Source organism: Diorhabda sublineata, chromosome 4 (assembly GCF_026230105.1).
Source record: "Diorhabda sublineata isolate icDioSubl1.1 chromosome 4, icDioSubl1.1, whole genome shotgun sequence".
In the NCBI taxonomy this organism is placed as follows: Eukaryota; Metazoa; Arthropoda; class Insecta; order Coleoptera; family Chrysomelidae; genus Diorhabda; species Diorhabda sublineata.
The window spans coordinates 29,273,944-29,294,268 of NC_079477.1; the positions used below are offsets into that span (position 1 = coordinate 29,273,944).

The 20,325-nt window shown below is 30.5% G+C and overlaps 1 protein-coding gene and 1 long non-coding RNA gene across 2 annotated transcripts in view; one reads left to right on the forward strand and one right to left on the reverse strand.

Annotated features, from left to right (window-relative positions):
* The window catches only part of LOC130442749 (uncharacterized), a 245,412-nt gene that overhangs the window by 52,736 nt on the left and 172,351 nt on the right, over window positions 1-20,325 (reverse strand). The window contains exon 3 of the mRNA XM_056777098.1: window positions 3,779-3,795. The gene's annotated coding sequence lies outside the window, so the exon portion shown is untranslated. The remainder of the gene's footprint in view (window positions 1-3,778; window positions 3,796-20,325) is intronic.
* LOC130442750 (uncharacterized) lies at window positions 17,236-19,338 on the forward strand. The gene is made up of 2 exons (XR_008909795.1): window positions 17,236-17,579; window positions 17,644-19,338. It is a non-coding gene; the product is annotated as an uncharacterized LOC130442750 (long non-coding RNA).

Below are 20,325 nucleotides of genomic sequence, written 5' to 3' on the forward strand. Positions count from 1 at the left end.
TGATCCTAAATTAGAGTCTTTTAAGCTGGTATTTGTTCATGTTTGTAATAGAAATTGTAGGACAATTCATGTCCTATAAAAATTAGGAAAAAATAAAAAAAAATTGCGGTAAGTGTAGTAAAAGCGAAGAAAATCAAATCAAATTGTTATTCACAATTTCGAAATGCTGTTTGCTGCAATTAACAGAGAAGAATAGAAGTTTGATAGACAGTGTCGTTTAACTGAAATTTTATATACATATTTCTTTAACGTTCAATTTTCCAGGTTCTCTACATTTGTTGGTGAAAATTTTCTAATTCAAATCATTACGTGATAACGAAAATCAAAGCCCGCTAGTTACATACTGACAGAATACTATGAGGAATTTTCAGTTCGTGAATTGATTCTCATTGTCCCATTGGAGAGTGTGGTTAGGTTAGGTTGTCTAGCCTCTTCAAATCTAAAATCGAGAGAGCCTCTGGAAGGCGCATCACAAAATGTTTTGTCATCTTACAAGACATAATTTGTACATTTACAATTTTTCTGTACTAGCAAGAATAAGAGAGATATCAATGTACAAGACTCAAATTTTGAATGCCTCAACTGTGCTTGTAATTTGCTCAGCTATGAAATTTATTGAAGAATATAGAAAAATGATAGTAGATCAATATATTTTCGATTAGTTCCCATATCTTATTTGAATGTGAATTTTGGGGATGGGATGTTTGAGCAATATATATGCTATTTTTGTGATGAGAAAATAGTATTTGCACTAAAGACGGGTAAATATATAAAAAAATATTTTATGTTTATAAAATGTGGCCACTAATGATTGGAAATGCGCCGCCACTGCTTCTGTTCAGGGAATAGATAAAAATCACACGATGCTAGGTCAGGAATATCCCATTGAAATTGGTATAGAAGTAAGGCGAGAATTGTCACAGGTCAGAACCATTCAAGAATTCAACATACCTCTTCGTTTGTTTTGGAATAGCTGTCCGTCGCAAAATCTTACGATATGAATCTGCATTAGTTGTTGGTTCAAGGTTGCATCAATTTCACAAGCAACAAAAAAGTTTTGGTCGCGAAAAACATTTGCCATAATTTTACAGGTGTTGAAGGTTTGTTTGAATGTTGTCAGTCTCGTTGGAGCATTTGTGTGCATCCATTGTTGTGATTGTCTTTTCGTTTTGGGCATACCATACACAATCCATGTCTTATGATCTTCCATAATGGATTCCAACACATCTTCTCCATCAGTATTTTAACTTTCCTGTGACGCAACTGTTCAGTAATGATAGAGTGCAAGTACGAATTTTTCTATTATTTTATGTATAAAAACGGAATTCTGGATAACTTTTAATTAACATACAAGAAACTGAATTTAATTATCAGATTATAAAATAAAATTTAATCAAAAATAATTACAATAGATGTTATTTATGAGTAGTAGACAATTTCGGTTTTATTTATTCACTGCTGCGATTTTCATTCGCTTGTAAATATCTATTTAAACCCAAATTATCTGTATCCCATGGTGGTTTTTGACAACTTCCTTTCTTAGCATTCCATCCGAATAAACTTGACCAACCTATTACGTTTCGTCTTATTCCATTTTTAATTTAAGATTCCTAATAACAAAAACTTTTGAAGCGTTTGAATGAATAGATTGCAAAAATCTTCGATGCAAAAAGTATGTTAATACGAGCGTGGTAAAAGGAAAAAAATGCAAGGTCAGTGAACTTGGTAAATTTGAAAATTAATTGTGAGTGGTTAATGATTTTACTTAAATATCATCTTGAGCTTACTGTATCTCTTATATGATAATTAATAGCATAATTAAATGATTTTTGTTAACAGTTCTGAAATAATTGTACTCTCTCTAACGGCATTTTTTAATAAAAAATTCTAGAAAACTGTCCAAGTCATAAAACTATAGGAGAAACAACTGACGCAACAGAGAATGAATTCCGAATAATTAAAATAAGTTGAATGCATTAAATACGATGATTTATTTTGAAGTGTTGATGATCTTAAATTATCTTAGACAGTATAAAATTTGAAAATTTTGATTTCCCGTAAAATATCAACCATTTCTATTAGAAGGATAGACTATGGAATAATGAGTGTGAGTAGCTTCAGTTTTTATTAATGATAAGACAAAGGGTAAATCAGCTAAAATATTTTGTCGGCAGACTCATGCAACTTGTGATATAAAGCGCTATTAGCGAAAATAAGGATTAGAAAACAGCTTTTTGCATTACCCATAAAGTTTGGTTGTGATCCTCCACGGGATAATATCATCCATTCCAATATACCGAATGTAATGGAAATTGTATTGGAAGACAAATAATTAGTGAAAAGAGCGTAGCCCAAAGAAAACTGATAGGAAGGCTAGTCGTTATTACATGTTGCTGAATGACGAAGATTTTCTGGATCATCTTATCTAATCCTATTGGTGGGATCTCTGTATGCCATATCAAAACCTTGCTTGGAGCATTTCTGATGCAGATTTAGGATCTAAGTGTGAAGTAGTACAGTTTTTTGATGTGGGTGAATCGGCTTTGTATAGAAGATATAGTAGCGAACCCAAAACGATACCTTGGGGAACACCTGCGTGGATTAGATGAATCGTTGGAACAATTATGATGAGAAACTTATAAGGTCTCCTAAATGGGCTACTTTAACCTTGGAAAGGGCGAACAAGTTTATTGTCTTTCTTTGTATGTGCTGTCTGAATGAAGTATAGCCAAAATTATCAAATGAGGTGAAGCTCTTGATGTATAAAGGTGTCAGATCACTTTTTTATAGTTTTGAGATACTAAGAATTGAAATAATAGTATTGGAGTAAAATAAATAGTTTTAAAATAGTGACTTTCTTTCTCTTAATAAACTTTGTTAGCACTTTAATTCGTATGTTTTTTACATTTTACTCCAAAAATCACTTTATACTGATAACTTAAAGTTATTTTAAATTGGTTTTGCATATTTTTGTTTTGACCCTATATATTTTTGTTGATCACAATATCACACAATTATCACAATAATTTGATAATGATTTTTTGTTAAATAACATATGGTCGATTTTTATACGTTAAAAAGGGGACATTTTGCGCAAATAAATAAACATTTTCTCTCTTTTTTTAATTTATCTGATCGAACCTTGTGATTATACACAAAAAGTCAAAAAGTAAGAACCATACCGGTAATTGTTACTATAAAAATTGCTATGATTCTTCTCGCCTTAGCTATACAGGCGTTATTTTTGTTTTCTTAGTTTTAGTACAATACTACGAAGAAAATGTCGCACTAGCTTCAATCAGTCTTCAATTTTATATCGAAAATTGCCAAAGCGTAGAAAATATTACATTCAACTAATGGAGAATCGACTTTTTTAGACGTGGGTATGAAAATAATATAATGGAATCAACTAACGGTTTCTCAAGTCAGCCATCAAGTGGACTTGGAATTGTTAAAGTGAAGATAATGTTGACTGAAAATGACCATCTAAAAAATGAGCGCTGCAATTTAAAACTAATCATGAAATGCGTTGACGCTGACGTTGATGCTGAAAGAAATTTCTTGAGTTAGGTTTGTTGAAAAAATACTAAGATGAGTCACGTCCGATCTCACATTTATATTTAGTTAGTTATGGAACGATTTTTGGTCTTTGTGAAAAAAATTGTATCTAAACTATACTATAGAAATAAGAAAAATTTTCCACGTTCAATCAATTTGAACATAAACGTGATAATAAGAGACAAAATCTTCAAATAGGATAATTTCATATTGAACTTACCAAATTGTAGCCAAAATCTGCAACAAAAAGATATTTGTATTAATATCAATAGAACTATCTCAGGAAGGATCAAAATTTGATGCACTACATTTCAAATTTTAAATATTAAACATCTCATTTGCAAACGGTTTGCATGATTTTGATATCTAAAGGTTTTGGAACATCGCTACCGAAGTTAAAATAATAATACTGTATAATATGCTCAGTCGTTCAATGAGAGTTGGCGCTATCAGTTTGACGATTTTGTCAAAATGATACGTAATTATCGTGCGGTTTCATATAGATCGGTCGTATTTTCGAACAATGGAAAAATGAATATAGTATAAAAATTCTTAGTTCTGGAAGGTGTAGCACCAAAACAAATTCACGAACACATGAAAAACTTATTAATAGTGCATTAATACGTGTTTCATTACAGAATATTTGTACAAAATGGGTGCTGCATTCGATAACACCGGACTAAAACACACTCATCTGTGATTTAGAGAGTTTTAGACGAGATGGATTTTGTACATCATTTCATCACCGTTGTTTTGAATCTGCTACCAAGATTCTGAACATAAAACGATTTAAGGTTCAGGAATCAGACAATAAGGTGCTAGTCAGATTGAAAAATTTGAGAACAAAGACATGGTTATTATAATAATATTTAGTCAATGTAATGTTCCAAAAACATCAAATAAATCCGTGGTGAAGACAAATATATAGATGCTTATGTTATGTTAGAATTAAGCCCATATTTAAAGAATGGTGCGAGCCCTAAATCATCCAAGATTCAGGAATCAGACAAAAAAGTGTTATCAGATTTTTGGGATACCGAAGAAGCTTTGCTAATAATTAATGACAACACTACTATAAAGATAAACCTTCAGTATTATTGTGATCTCCTGGATAAACTGGATGTAAAAATTTGAGGACAAAGACTTGGTTATAATAATAATATTTAATCAATGTAATGTTCCAAAAACATCAAACAAAGAGAAGAGAACATAAAATAGTTCAGGTAAAGGAGAAATTTTTCCATTTATTTGTATTTACCAAGCCGTGCAAATTTTAATATCTCTAATTGGTCAATTGACAGATGAAAAACTTGTTTAAAATCTCTACTATTATTCGATGCCCTTAACAGTCTCATTCAGTGTACCAAATTTGATATTTCTAAATTAAGGGTTGTGAAGAATTTTTTTTTCAAAATTTTGTGCCCTACGTTAAAGAACTATAACTCTTCAGGGGTGCAAAAAAATGAGTCCTAGACTATACTCTATAAACACTAATAGATAAATAGTAAATTTCTCGTGATTCATCCTATAAACTAAGTTATTTTTGTCAATCAACAAATATCGTATCTCTTAAATTCTTCTACTTTTCCAGTTTCATATTTTCTTTATAAAAACTGCTAGTGAATTAAGGTATGAGTACCAATCTGCTTTAATAGATGGAATTATTCCTAAGTTAAGTTTCTGCGAATATTTCTCGAATTAGAATTACATAAGAAAAGAAAGCATAAATTATATAGTTTCGTTTCATGGCTAGATGTAATACATTACGGTGTCCAATACATCGTGAACGACAAAAAGTATATAAATTATCAATTTCAATAACTTATCTCATTATATCTACACAGTCATTTGTTCAAATATCATGATTGTTGATAACGAAATACGTGTGGTAATTCTTACCATTTCTTGTTGCGGTTTATGGTGGGTTTTCATTCTCATTCGCTTTTCAGTTATATCATGTAAAGAACTTATGTATTGAAAATATATTTGTAGTGCTGCTACGGAAAGAAAAACGGTATTTTGTGCGTCCGAATATGATGATAGACTATCTCACTTATATAATTTAATTAAAATCACAGTTAATAGTTTTTGCAGATCAGAACTTAATAATATCTTCTTTATAACTATATAGAGTAAACAAAATGGAAAAATAGGATGAAATTTGCATTGATCGCCTTTATGGACGACAAGACTTTCAGGAGTCAAGAACCTGGCATATTTTTTGTTTTGTTTTTCTTTGATGTTTAATTAAAATATAGGCCCAATTATTTCATTATTATAGAAAATCTTAACAGACTTTTTTACGGATTTTTTTTGTTGTCTTCAATTTTTGTTTTAAGTTAATGCTTTTTGATAACTAATTTAAGTACATTTCATCGTTATCTTGAATGATTGAAAACGTTTTTTTTTATTAGCACACCAAAAAGATTTTTTGAAAAATTTCATTTCATCTTATATTGTTTAATCAAGATTTTCTGTAAACAATGCGACTTATAAATTCAACTTTGTATTTAGCTTAAAGTTGGTTACAAATTTTATTGTACAAGTTATGGTAAGAGGATCAATCGTTTCTAGGCTATTTATATCCAAAGAATTAAAACTCAAATTTTTGACAAAATTTATTTACTTCAAAAGTCTCACAATTGTAACAAATTAACATACAGTGTTCCTCACAGACTTAATTCATCACAAATGCAATATTTTTTGAAAACGTGAGAAGTAGTTTCGAAAAAAAAGGATGGATTATGATATATAGAGAAGAATCTGAAACAAGTTCGCTAATTCCATAGATTTTTTCGTTCTTAAAAATTTTTTTGCAACTTTTCGAGAGTAAATTTGTTTGTACATAACCTCAATGGACTCAAACTAGTGGCGGATTTACAGATTCTCTGCCAGTGGGATATTCATCTTTTGCTGCCTCTACTGACCTCTGAAATTCGATACCTCAGTTCCTTAGTACCTCAAATTATATTTTTTATCAATAAAATTTTGTGTCAGATCTTAGATTAAGGTAAACAATTGTTGAAAGACATTATTCTAAGCAAAGAAAAATTCAATCAAATGCTACGTGATTAAAATATATTTTTGTGGGCCTTTGAAAATGCGAAACATTAATTATTATTATTAATTATTAATTATCATTGTATGAAAGTAGTTTTTCTTGACTTAAAGTAGATTGTGAATAGTTCTTCACTATTCAAACAGGAAAATCTTCTCTCTGAATAATTTATCATTAGTGTAGACAGAGCAAGTGCTATATCATACTTTGGATAAATGTTTTCTTAATTCTGTTCTCTTTTTTTTACCATAATAAGTATAACGCCTGTTTCTTTTTCGATATCTTCCCTCATCCTGGCACTAGATTGTCACTCCATTTCTTTGTTGGTCGACCTCTAGTCCGTATTGTAATTGTAGATTTATTCCTTGTTATTTTTACGTCTATCGTATTTCAACTTACGTGTTGGTTCCATTTTGTTTACGCTGGGATACCCATTCGTCAATGTTATCTACGTCACATAAGTGTCTGATGTTTTCGCTCCTTTCTCGGTCTAATAGTGTTTATCCCCAGATTTACCTCAGATTTTCTATTTCTGTGGTTCCGTTTTTGATGTTTCTAGTCTTGTTTCTGACGCATAGGTCTGATTGTTGCTTTGTAAATTCGTATCTTTGTTTCTTATCCTAGGTGTTATCGCCGTTAAGAAGACATCTCGGGACCTCTTTGCTAATTGTCCTCTTACCTCATCTTCTACGTCTCCATAACTGGTTATGACAATTTGAAGGTACTTGTATTTCATTCTTTGTTGTACCATTTGACCTAATTTGCATTAAATGGGCTCTTCTGATGTTGTTACGCATGTGACTTTTTCAGTGGAGATATTTATATTATACTGTTTTCCTGTGAGATTGAAGATATTTAATAATCTTTGAAGATCATTTTCATTTTCAGTATATATCATGGCGTCAGCGACACATGATCTTGATTTCTCTGTCACAAATTTCGTAACCTTTGGTATAGGACTAAGTGAGTTTCCTTGTTTGACAGCGCTATTGACTGGTATGGGCTTTGTTTGTTTACTATTAACGCGAGCATGAACTTGATTATCTGAGTTTATGTTTTCTATGGTCTGGATTATATTAAATGGTATGTTTGTACAATAAATGAATAACATCTTCATTTTCAATACGGCCAAAGGTTTTTGTGAGATTCATGAGGGATAGGAATGCTGGTTTTTTATACTCTATGGATTTCTCATCCAGTTGGTTTTATTAAAATTTCTTACTACAGATAAATGTAACTTCGAAAGTATATCCATCTTTTTATTAATCATTAGCTTTATCGATTGGAATTAATGAAAACAACTCAATTTTTGAACAAAATTTGTCACCTTTTGAAACCTGTAGCGCTAGGCTACAGCTCACTCAGTCTGCTGGTAAATTCACTACTGTCTCAAACAACATACTAGAAAATCAGATACACATCGGGCATTGTTAATTCATTGCCGATTTTGACAGACCTACTTGAAAATTATCCAAATTTCTTCAATGTTTTACTTCTTATACCTTTTTATTTATTTTTACTAACGAATCATATCAATGTTACGTCTGGTGATTGAAAATTAGTTTTTGAAATTGGTAAAAATATTAACATTTCATTTAACATTGAAAATATTCTAAATTAAGAGAAAAAGATTCAGATATTCTTAAGAAATATGATATGAATATATTTCATTGTGTAACTTTTATAAAAAAAATATTAGTTGAACACGGCGTCAAATCTGTTTCTTATTGTTATGCTTTGAAGTTGAGTGATAGAATCGATCATGCTTGATCAAAATATCTTAATAATCAATAAAAAATATCATTGCATTACTTGAAAAGATGATTTCACTTAATTTTGTTTCACACTTCAATGATGTGTCCCTTTCAATATGATATATTCAAAGTAGTATTCTGTTAGTCCTATCATAATATTTGCGTTTAAATATATATATATATATATATATATATATATATATATATATATATATATATATATATATATATATATATATAGAATATAATGTAAAAAGTGGATGTTTTGAAAATCTTTTCATCCGAAGAGAAGTAAAATATATTTAGAATGGAAAAAACTTGTGAATTATTCATTGCGAACATTAACGGAAGCTTTAAAACGGTTCTTGATAAATTTTGCTTCTGGTTATGTTAGTTCTACTTGAGTTTATAAAGTTTCATATTTTCACGTTTTTAACGCTGCTTTTCTGAGTAATTTGCACTTTCCATTAACAGCAATTAATTGCAATGTTTATCTGTTGAATTTGCATTGAAAGTTACTGTATTTTAAAATAACTGCTAGGTAATTGTACATTTTTATTGTTAATATTATGTTATAAAATTTATAAACTTAGTACAAGTTTTTAATAGATATCTTCGAGATTGTTTGGCTAAGTCATCATTGTTCGTCAATACGAGAGCTATTCGAAAAATTTATGTGAAGATTCGTTGATTGAAATTTTTGAATAAATCTTTGAAATTTGTTAATCTAAATATATCTTGTGCTGGTACAAAAGTTTTTCTGGAAAAAATTATAACCATTTCAATATATGAGGGATATCTGAGAGTTCACCGATGACATAGCATCTGACAAAAATCTCAAAATAGTCTTCAAAATCCTACAAAATAGTCTGATCAAAGCACAACAATGCATGACAAAATGGAGAATAAAAATAAGCCCGCCTGCAAAAGTGAACGGCAAAGAAATCCCATAAGGTGACGAAGTCAAAAAACTGGGTATGCATCTGGACAGAAAAATAAATTGTAGAAAGCAAAGATTCTCCAATAGAAAATAATTGGGTCACAAGTTAAGGGGGATGATTGGGTACTAGGTAAAGAATCAGTAAATAAAATATTCATCCAACTTTAAACCAGTCGGGAAATATGGTATAGAGATACATAGATATAGAAATATATTTTCACATGCATTTAGAGCTTCTCATTAAATGTCATTTTTTATCATTAGTTTCTGTAGGAAAATTGTTTAAGTGATTCGTAGTCAAGGATTAATATAAAGTGTCAACTAAATTTCTGCTACTGTCAAACATATGAACTCAAGATCTCAATTTTTACATTCACATTTATAAATATAAGAAAATACTCCGTTTTCCTAAATTTCACTATAAATAACTCTATATATAAATTATAATTGCTAGCAAAATAAGATTCTCAACATTTTTTGCATCCTGGCTACTTAGAAATTCGTGTACACTGGACCTAACGTAGCAGTTTTAAATATTTTCATCGGGAGAATAAATAAATTGTGAGGATTCTGGATTTGATATTTTACCTGATGTATTTGTGAAATATAGATCGATTTGTATCGGCTTGTTTGTAATATTAGATCAGTATTTACACATTGTTAATATCTGTAATAATAACTGGAAGAGATTTGATTGTTTCGTGTACAATTTACAGTAGCGTCTATGGTATACTCTCCTAAATCAATTGATGCTCTCATTTTAGTAGTGTTAATTTTATAAGGAAGCTAACAACAGTCACCAATTTAGAAGATTATGGAAAAACAAAAGATTTTTTCGAACATGCAATGAGAATTCTGTACGACAATGCATGACCTAACAATAACTGGCAAACCTACAATCTATCCACTAAGATACCTCTTTATATATTTGTTTGGGATAGAATTACGTTTCTAATAGTTTTCAGTCAATTACTTGGAATAGAATCTTCTTATCTCATCCTTATATTTTTTTAACGATCAATCCATTCATAACCATGTCAATAGAATCCCAGCTTGTAGAAATACTCTTTGTAATTTTTCTGTGTTAATCTATTAGTTTATAAAAAAACCTTTTGGTTTTAACTAATAAAAGGACATAAGAACTTCCAATCTGATTGATCTTTAATGAGATTTATTGATTTATCTTTGATACTACGGCAGAAACAATTATTTAAATTGATCGGTAAGCAAATCGTAAAATTATTTTTCAAACAAGCCCGAAGGTCGAACAGTAAATGTCAAGATTATTTACGGTTAACGTATGTACAAGGTTACTCAACGAAAACGTACTATCAGGAAAAGATATTGACTAGAAAAATACAAGACAACTTTATTTGTGGAGAAGGTAACTTCTTTATATAATTTTTAATCGGATTATACCTGGAAAGATTTTTTTCTCTTCAGCACACCACTTCTCTAATTCTGAGTTCCATCAAATCATTACGGAGAGTTGAAATATGCTCAAAATATTATCAATAAATGTCCCCACAATGACAAAATATTATGTTACAAGCCTTGTTAAATATTGATTCTGGTGAGTTAGACGAACTATGTTTTTACATTTCCATACAATTGTACAACTTTGTACTATCCAGTGACCGAGACATATTTTATTCAAATAGTCACTTACATAACGTAAAGTAATGTGATGCCGAGGGTTTATCTTTTTGCAATATAAGCTCTTTACGCATGTATGCGGATGGATTTTATTCTTATTGTTTTTATGACCAATTCAACCATGGATTGTTACATTTCCAATTGGCATGGCACGACTCAACGTCGACGATTAGAGAGCAACTTTTGAAACGGGAATAGTTTAATTGTTGTTGGGTTACTAAAATTGAGATTTTCTAAATATTGATTATGATGGAATACGAAGATCTATGTATGTATGTAGATATTGGTTAGGTTAGGTTGGGTAAGGTTAGGTTAGGTTAGGTTAGGTTAGGTTAGATTAGGTTAGATTAGGTTAGGTTAGCTTAGGTTTGGTTAGGATGGAATTCGGAGATGTATGTAGATATTGGGGTGTTATATATACACTGGAACGCGAACATGTGTCCCGAATACGAAGATTCAGGGTTCAAAAATACAACTCCATATACTATTCAAAAAACATCAGATGTTTTTTAATGAATTAATAGAGTACTGGTGAATATAGGCCAAGGAGAATTCTTCACATAAAAATACTTTATTGGTTTATTTTGAAGATATATCACAAAAATTAGAGCTGTTGACATTATGGTCCCAGTACTAGATGCTGAGGAGTACACTTATTATTTAAAATTGTTAGTATATCAATTCATTCGTTATGAAAATCGGAAAGATATGTTGCAAAAGAGTCAAAGGATGAAACAAATTGAGACTATGTTTAGAGGAAAATTCGATTATTCGATTTTAAAGTCATAGTTTCAAGAGTTACAGAAGAAAAAAGCCGTAATTACTTTCCAAAATACTGAATACAATGTTTACACCACAACCACAAGACGTTTTGAACAATTTTGACGTTTTAGTAACAATTACACGCTTGGGTTGTCATAGTCATAGTTGTGGTATCAAATCCGGGTGGTTTGATAGTTGTTTTGTGACACTCCTTTGAAGAATGTACATGGTTATACAAAAATATTGTTTTATATTTTCAAAAAATTAAAAATGCTACAAAAAGCTACAAAAGGTTTAAATTTTATTTGATGGACTATTTCGTAAAAGTGACACTTTCAAAACTAAAATGCGTGCAGGAAAGTGGGTTAAAACGCACGGTCGTAGAAAAAATAGTTTCCTATATTTGAGTATTGGAACTAATCTATTTGTCAGATTAATATGAAATTTTGACACATGTAGCGAAAGTGTTAATAAGATATGTTTTACCCAAACGACCCTCGTAACTATATAGTTCCAAAAAAAGTACCTCTTCTAAGAAGAAGAGAAAAAGTAGGCTCTGAAAGGAACAGATATTAAATAAAAAGTAAACGTTAGGTATTGCTATTTTAGATTATAATTTCGCTGAAGTGCTATAAATTACATTTTATTATTTCTGGGAAATGTGCGTTAAAAGTGTTTCAGATGTTAATTCACGAAATTCTTTTCCTTTCGGTACCTTTCCGTTGGTCTACCTCATATTGTATTTACATAAACATACACACACTCGCACACATTTGATACTACGATTTAAAGTTAACGTTAAAATATAAGACGACCTTGATAAGAGTTCTGTAATATTTTTGAAGAAACAAACCGGCTTCTTATTAATTCTATACGTGATACACCTATATTTTATCTAAAACTAGAAATAGATAAAATTCGCAGTATGGGAATGTTTTCCTTTATATCCTATCTTTGAAATATATACCTCCCATCAATAGATCTCCGGTCTTACAGATAGAGGACACCACTAATAATATTTTCATATAATCACAGAGTTCTATTTTTTCGAACTCATATTTCCCATAGTTTTTTGGTTTAACGTGAATAATCTCTGAACTAAATAATGAAAAAAATTATGCTGATTGCGAATTGATTTCCAATGGTTGAGGTGAGGGTTTGGTTCAACAAGTATTATTGTGATTGCGTTTTCGTACTTGTACTCAAGGATCAGGAAGTTCAAAAGAAGGAGATAGTAAGACAAAACATAAAAAAGTCCAGTGTTGTGAATTCAACATGTGTAGCGTTTCTCAAACATGGGATAGAACAACGAATAAATGATGACTTAGAGCGCTGTTTCAACTAGGTTTTTCGCATCCATATGTGATAATATTTCAAACCTAGATCCAGTTGCTGGATCAAAATGGCAGTCATCTGGATGGAATTGATCCAGAGTATCTATACGAAATTATAAAAAACTTTGAGACTCTGTGTTATTTGATAAAAAAGGTATATTTATGTATTCACATTACTATAATTTATTGGATCGATTAAGAAGAAATTCACAAGAGCATGCTTCTTTCAGTATAATAAAACACAGTCGAAAAAACTGCTGATTAAACTGCTGAAATCTGGTCGACTAAATACTATTCGGCTGAAATTTTAGCGCCCAGCTGAGCTCTAAATTGAAACTATAAACAGTTCAACATGGCTTATAGACACAACAAGGCTAGGAGTTGCTGTACTGCTTTCCCCTATCTATCTTGTTCATGGTTGCGACCCGCCAGTTCTCTATTTCTATTCCTTTTTGATCTCGTCGACATGCTTCTACCCATTTTCTGTGGACCTCTCTTCTTTTTCGCTTCTTCTCTCCTTAACAAGTATCTTCTCACCCAACTATCTGCATTTATTGTAGCTATGTCCCTCATCCTTATTGCTCTAACTTCATATCCCATCCCAGCTTAACCATATAGTAGTTTGATCCCTGCGTTGGTTCTTCTCCTTCTTATTACCTTTCTCTTCCTTATGTTTTATTTTATTCTCTCTTTTTTTGATCATGACTCAACTCTCATGCCATACAACAACTTTGGTTGTATAAATGTCTTATGGATGCTTAACTTTGTGGCTTCTACCGTCCTAGAGCTGCAAATGCTCCCTCTCGGTAGTATTTTGTCGATAACCCTGATTTCACCTCCTTAGTGTGTCTCTATCACTCTCATCTATTCGAATTACTGGACTTTATCAAATCTATACTTTCTGTCGTTACTTTTATTTGGTTTTTTGTTAATTTATATATTCTTTTGCTTTTTTTCAAAGAGTAGGAATATTTTTTCTATATCCTTTTTCGTTCTATTTATAAGTACCACAGTATATGTGTAGGGAGGGATTTGAATTTTGTTATTATAAATTATCCCCTTGGTTCTGTCACCACTACTTCTTAGTATCGAGTATTAGATTAAATGACAATAATTTTTTAGGTCGATATCACTTAAAAAATTTGATGAGTAATTACACAATTAGTGTACAGTTTATAAAACGAATTGGTAATAATACTGCAAGAAGAATAGAAATTATGGATCACATGTCCTGTTGCTCTAGGTATGCAAACAACGTGACTAATTTAAATTCGGTACTTTGGGAGCAGAATATGCATCAATCAACACCCTTCGGATGCTTTTTGTGTGATAAGAATACACAAAAATGCTAATTGATTTTTTGTTTATCCCGTAATAGACGATTACGTCATATTAAGTTATTTTTTATTCAACACATTGTTCATAATTTGACGAATAGACTAATCAAAGTATTGGTAAAGCGAATAACAAAATTACTTCATATATCTGATGTTGAAATTCCATCTATCATTTGCTAGTGGTTTGAGTTGGATTTTCCTACTGTTTTTAATTGTCTCATAATTTCAAACTAATAAATCAAGTGAATTCAAAGTGTGCAGTTGAAAGAAATCCGAGGCTATTATACTTTTCAGTTCAGACCATTGAAAATGAAGGTTTGAAATAGAAATGTCAGGAATTTTTAATATCATAAGCATATTTCTTTTCATCTAACATATCCTCTAATTAATGTTTGTATAGAGTGGCATGCTGGTTCTGCAAGTGCCATTGAATTAAGAAGAAATATATTCGTAATAATTATTGTGTCATGAGAATGATGAATAGAAGTTTGTAAAAAGTTAATGCAGAGTACTACCAAAAATAAGATTATTAATCATCATTTATGGATATTATCAACACCAACTGACTATGGACAGTAGCATTAATTAGGAATTGTAAGAGAAAATTATCCCATCAATTGCTTTAGATAATGTGACAATCATGAAATGCATAATTGATTACTTTTTAACTGTATAACGTTGAAAAATCGAATTAATCGATAAAAATCTTCTACTAGAATTACTGTAATCGATGTTTTGTTGTTAAATAACATATTTTCGTAAGCCACGTCTGTCTTATAAAACAGCGTGGATAGTTCAAATTTTGACGAAATAAAAAAAAGAGTTTGAGTTTAGAAGTAGTACAAACATTGAATATAAATTAGTAGTTAATGTTAAGTGTGTTTAGAATTGTGTAATAGCAATGTGTGTAAATAAATGATAGGTAAAGAAATGCACCGTGTGATTAAATTAATCCAAAACGTCAAAATAAATTGGAAAGCAGTGTGTATACTTCATAATATTACATCGATTTTGTTTGATAAATGAAAAAAAAAATGTTTTTCTGTTCATGAACGTGCTCACAAAAAAGACTTCCACCTGTGTGCAGTTAATTGTCTCGGACATCGTTTATTAATTTGTCATATAGCGCTTCCCTTGAAAAGATTTGTATACTTTGGGAAATTGAAGTTATGGGAGAGGTCATACCTGGTGGATAGCGGAAGTTGTTATAACGCAGTTTTGGTTATTATTATGCAATAATGCTTCAATTATTACTATTGAAGCACAGTAATTCTCAACTTGTGAATACAACAAGACTAAGAAGCATTCACCGTCTAGACTTCTCAAAAAAGCTCAGCCTCCGAGAAAAATCTATAGAGACCAGGAGTGGGTATTGAGAAAAACTGTAGCTGAAGCTCAAGAAGAAGTACCGGAAAAAAAGAAGAGGACTACCTACAAAAATAAGATAAGCTTATGGAAGGAAGAGTGGTCTTCAAGAAAAGTCTTTGTTGGTATTTAACAAGGGTACTGGAAGCAGAAGCAAAACTTGTAAAAAACCAAGCCTCGCAACTCAGTTGTTCTACCGTAAAAAGTTGTGAGATCTATGTCCCTACTCAAGGGATCTCTTGTCTTAAGGTATTACGTAATTAACTAATTCAACAACATCTTATAGTGACCAAATTGTTAGTGAAAATCTTTTATGGTTAAATAAAATAGATTGACTTCAAAAACAAAACTTGTAAGAAAACTCCCAACTCAGTCGCAATCGAAATAAACAATCTCATTTACTAAAATATGTATTGGGAGTTTCATTGTGTCATGCGATGGACCATTCAATCTATTTTATTTAAACATAAAAGATTTTCAATATTAATATCATCACTATAAGATTTTAGATTAGGTAATTACATAATAACTTAAACTGAAGGTCCCTGAAGTAGGACTGATAAATCAAACGATTTGGTATTACATGGATCTCAAAATTTATAGTTCTTCTAATATCAATTACAACAGACAGTTATGCCAGAATCAATCAATATTTCATAAATACGTACGGCACTCATACCAAATTAAGAAATGAAAATTAATATTATTAAATTCAGTAAACATCTAACGAACTGTCAGTCCATGTGGACTCATCATTTTCACTCTTTACCAATGAAAACATCGAATCGTAAACATAAATGTATTTCTATTGGCCGAGGCTGTATGTTCACAATTTCTTCAAAATATTCGATGGGGACAAGATTATTTGCGTCAAATAAAAGACTATCGAGATTCTAATAGACACATAATTTATCTAGATGAAGCATGGTTTGCCAGTAACGCTGTAGTAAATTTCGGTTGGGTTGACAATAATAAAAATTGCTGTTTGAATGGGCCACGTTCTAAAGAAAAACGCTTTATAATTATTAATGTTTTGAAATTTTGTTTTCCAGAAAAAAACCGATGGGTTACAAAAATAGTTCACGTCTGGTACCCTGTTTAAGCCAAACTCCCTTATAGGCAGTTACATTTCACTCATATAATTCCTTGTTATAATCTAATATTCAGTTGTAGCAAGTTAAAGAGGTATATAATAATGAGTTTTTCTAATTTCCAAGTAGGACTACAATTGAGTGCATCTGTATAAATAACGGCGTATAATGCCTTCCAATTTATAATGATTCAATTGCCTTTTAACGAATACTTTCTCGCAAAAAATACACATATTTTTAAAAGTATTTTTGAAAATAATAAATTTATAACATGAGAAATCTACGCCTATGGTAGATCAAACAAAATTGTCAGCAAGAGTTTTTATATAAGTTTTTATAATCTGCAATTGATATTGGAAGAACTATACGGTAGACGAACTGAGTTGCGAGACTTGGTTTTTTTACATGTTTCGCTTTTGATGGCATGTTATTTACAATATAATAAAATTTGAGTTATGTCATTCAAAACACCCGAAAACCATTATATTCATTGAGTGGTTAATGCGAAGTAAACGCATTTCATACATTATTATAATTCTGTTATTTCAAGTAACCAATAGTAATAATTTCATGTGAAAAAACGCCAGTCATTATAGAATCTGTGTATGAGTATATAACGACCCGTATGTTTCCGTTCGATATTGTGCAGGGCAACTCAATAATCAATCAACTATATTTCACCATCATTAAGTGATTACAACATCAATTCTCAACAACTTGATAGGTATAAATGTTTTTTTATAGATTATTAGTCTTTCCTGTTTTAATTAACAGCTGCATATTTTCAGAATGACCTTTATAAAGGATGCAAAGTAAATACAAATTTCGCTGAGTCGATGGGATCGGCCAAGAGTGCCTTAGAAAGACATGTTGCAATTATAATACGAGGTGTGAACTATGAAAAGTGTGTTGAAATTTTAATGATGATTCTTAAAATGAATTTTACTCTCCTATAAATAACTGTCTAGTATTCGAGAAATTGATATTCATATTATTAACATATATAGATTTCAAAATAAATTACTTCCATAAATAAAGTACTCCATAAAAGTGGAGGAAGTTCCATAGGCGTGCTTGATTGACATTGGATAATTGTATAAAGAATATGTATGTGGATTGGTTTGTTGAATAGGAGTTTGTATTTTTCACACGCCTCGTTCAAAAATAGTCTTGCTTCGGTCTTAGTATTCGTTTCTTTATGGAACTGGAATAGGAGTTTATTGGCTCAGAATTAAACAATATGTGAACTTCGGCAATAAATCAATTAATTTTCAAGCAGATATGTGTAAATGAAAAATGTGTCCAGTTTAAGTTATCAGGTGTCCATTAGAGCCTGAGCTCCAACGTCAAAGGATCCAAGATGGTTAGGGAGTTTATAAAGAAGTTAAATGGCAAAGCAAAAAGAATAAAGCTACTCTTCAATGACTTACTAAAGTGAAGGCAAATAAATCCTTCATTAGACCTGATCCTACCCTAGAAAAATATGGAGATAGGATTATAGGAATAGTCAGCAGAGGTTGAGTCAGACTCAGTCAGTCAAATACTCCTGGAAAACTATAACTGAAGATCTAATGGATCTATAACATAAGTAGAAATCATCTACGAATATTTACAGGAGTTTTTTCAGTGTATTGTAGTCTCAATAGGTACCTAAAAAGGTTACGTATACTAGAGGATGCTACCTGCAGATTCGCTAAGTATGACACGAAACTTTGATTCACATTAACTCGTGCTCCAAAGCATTACACCTGGGGTCATATAGAAATAGAAAATAATTATCTTAGGCAGTTAGAGTCATCACATTCTTTGGAGACAATTTTTATTGAGTCTTGAATGAGCATTTCCATAGAAATAGAAGAATTATAGTTACATATTAATTAATGAGAAGATATTTTAACCTCTTAGAACTCATCTTACTGTGTTTATTAAATTGGTTAATTTGCTTAAAATACATTAATGTGAATTTAGTATTAGAAAAGTGTATGGAACTATATACAATATAAGTTTGTTCTTTGTCTTTTATAAGTGATCGACTAAATTCGCGAGAAATACCAGACGATGTCAAAATTCTCAAATCAGATACTAAGTCTATCTCAGCCTTAATTATAAGAACAAATTTCGTTATGTTCAAGCATTAGATCGTTACGAAATTGTGTTTTCATAGTTACCATATGTTATTTTGGGTGTTAAAACTCAACATTCTATTTGGATGTATATTTGTTTGTTTTAGAATCGTTTTATTGACAAATTCACTTAGAATTAATGAATTTGTGTGGGTACGTGAAGTCCGGGACGTAAAAATTGAGTGGAAAAATGAAAGTTTAACGATTTAACGCCTATTTTGGCAAATTAAATATATTTTATTTATGGATGAAGAAATTATTACTGGTTTAGATGAAGAAAATTATTTTTTTTTCACATTTCACTATATATTATGTAATATTGTTGAGACTTTCATTCTTGTATAAAGGTTGTAACTTCGGTTAAATAGTTTTTTGTAATTTTGTATAGAATTAGCTACCACTATTTTATAGGTACTACTTCATTCTCATGTTCTCTGGTATCTTCTGTTTTTTTTCCTAAAATTCTTTGATAATGATAATGATAATGATGTCACTAGATAAATTCTGGTCTGAATCCATCTTCTCCGCTAGATTTTTAACTTTTGATGTCTTTAATAACTTTTTATATATATTTTATCGCAATTTCATGTTGATCTTTCTCCATTTTTTGTGATATTGTATCATATCTTCCAAGAATTTGTCTACTTAGTACTTTTCCTATGTGCTAGTATTTGTTCTAAGTTATAGTTGATTATACCTATCTCTCATTAGTTTTATTTCAACATCTACTCGTTATCTTTCTTCTCCAGAATTAGTTCTTTCTTTTTTTTGAAAAAATACTTCTCTCTGGTGTAGTTATTCTCATATTTGCAATTTTTGTTTCAAGATATGTTTTTCGTGTCGTCTTTTTTTCTTTCGTAAGATTTTTTTTATCTTCATTGTGACATACTTTTGCCTGTTTATTGGTTATAAGCTTCACTTCCAACTGTGCTGTTACTAATTTGTGATAAATACAAGAACTTATGAATAATGATAAATAACAAGCCCAGAAATGTTATTATAAACGTTTCAAATGCCAACAACATCACAATGGAGCTTCCTTTTCACAATATGAACATACGAAGCTTTAAGTATTCACTTATTCTATGCATAAAGTTATAGGAAATCATTATAATTTTTTTTTATTTATTTGACCGTTTTCTTGATTTCTAGTTGCTTTTAATAGAGAATTATTTTCCAAATCCAGTAAAAATTATTGAACATAAACATAAACATAATTTTTTCTTGTTAGGTATTAGATTAATATGAAAAAGGTGACGAAGCTCCTTCTGAAAGATACTGTGGGCCTTTGTCTTGGACACCTTAAGTTGAGCTGATATTTTACGAACGATGGTTCTTGTTTTTTCA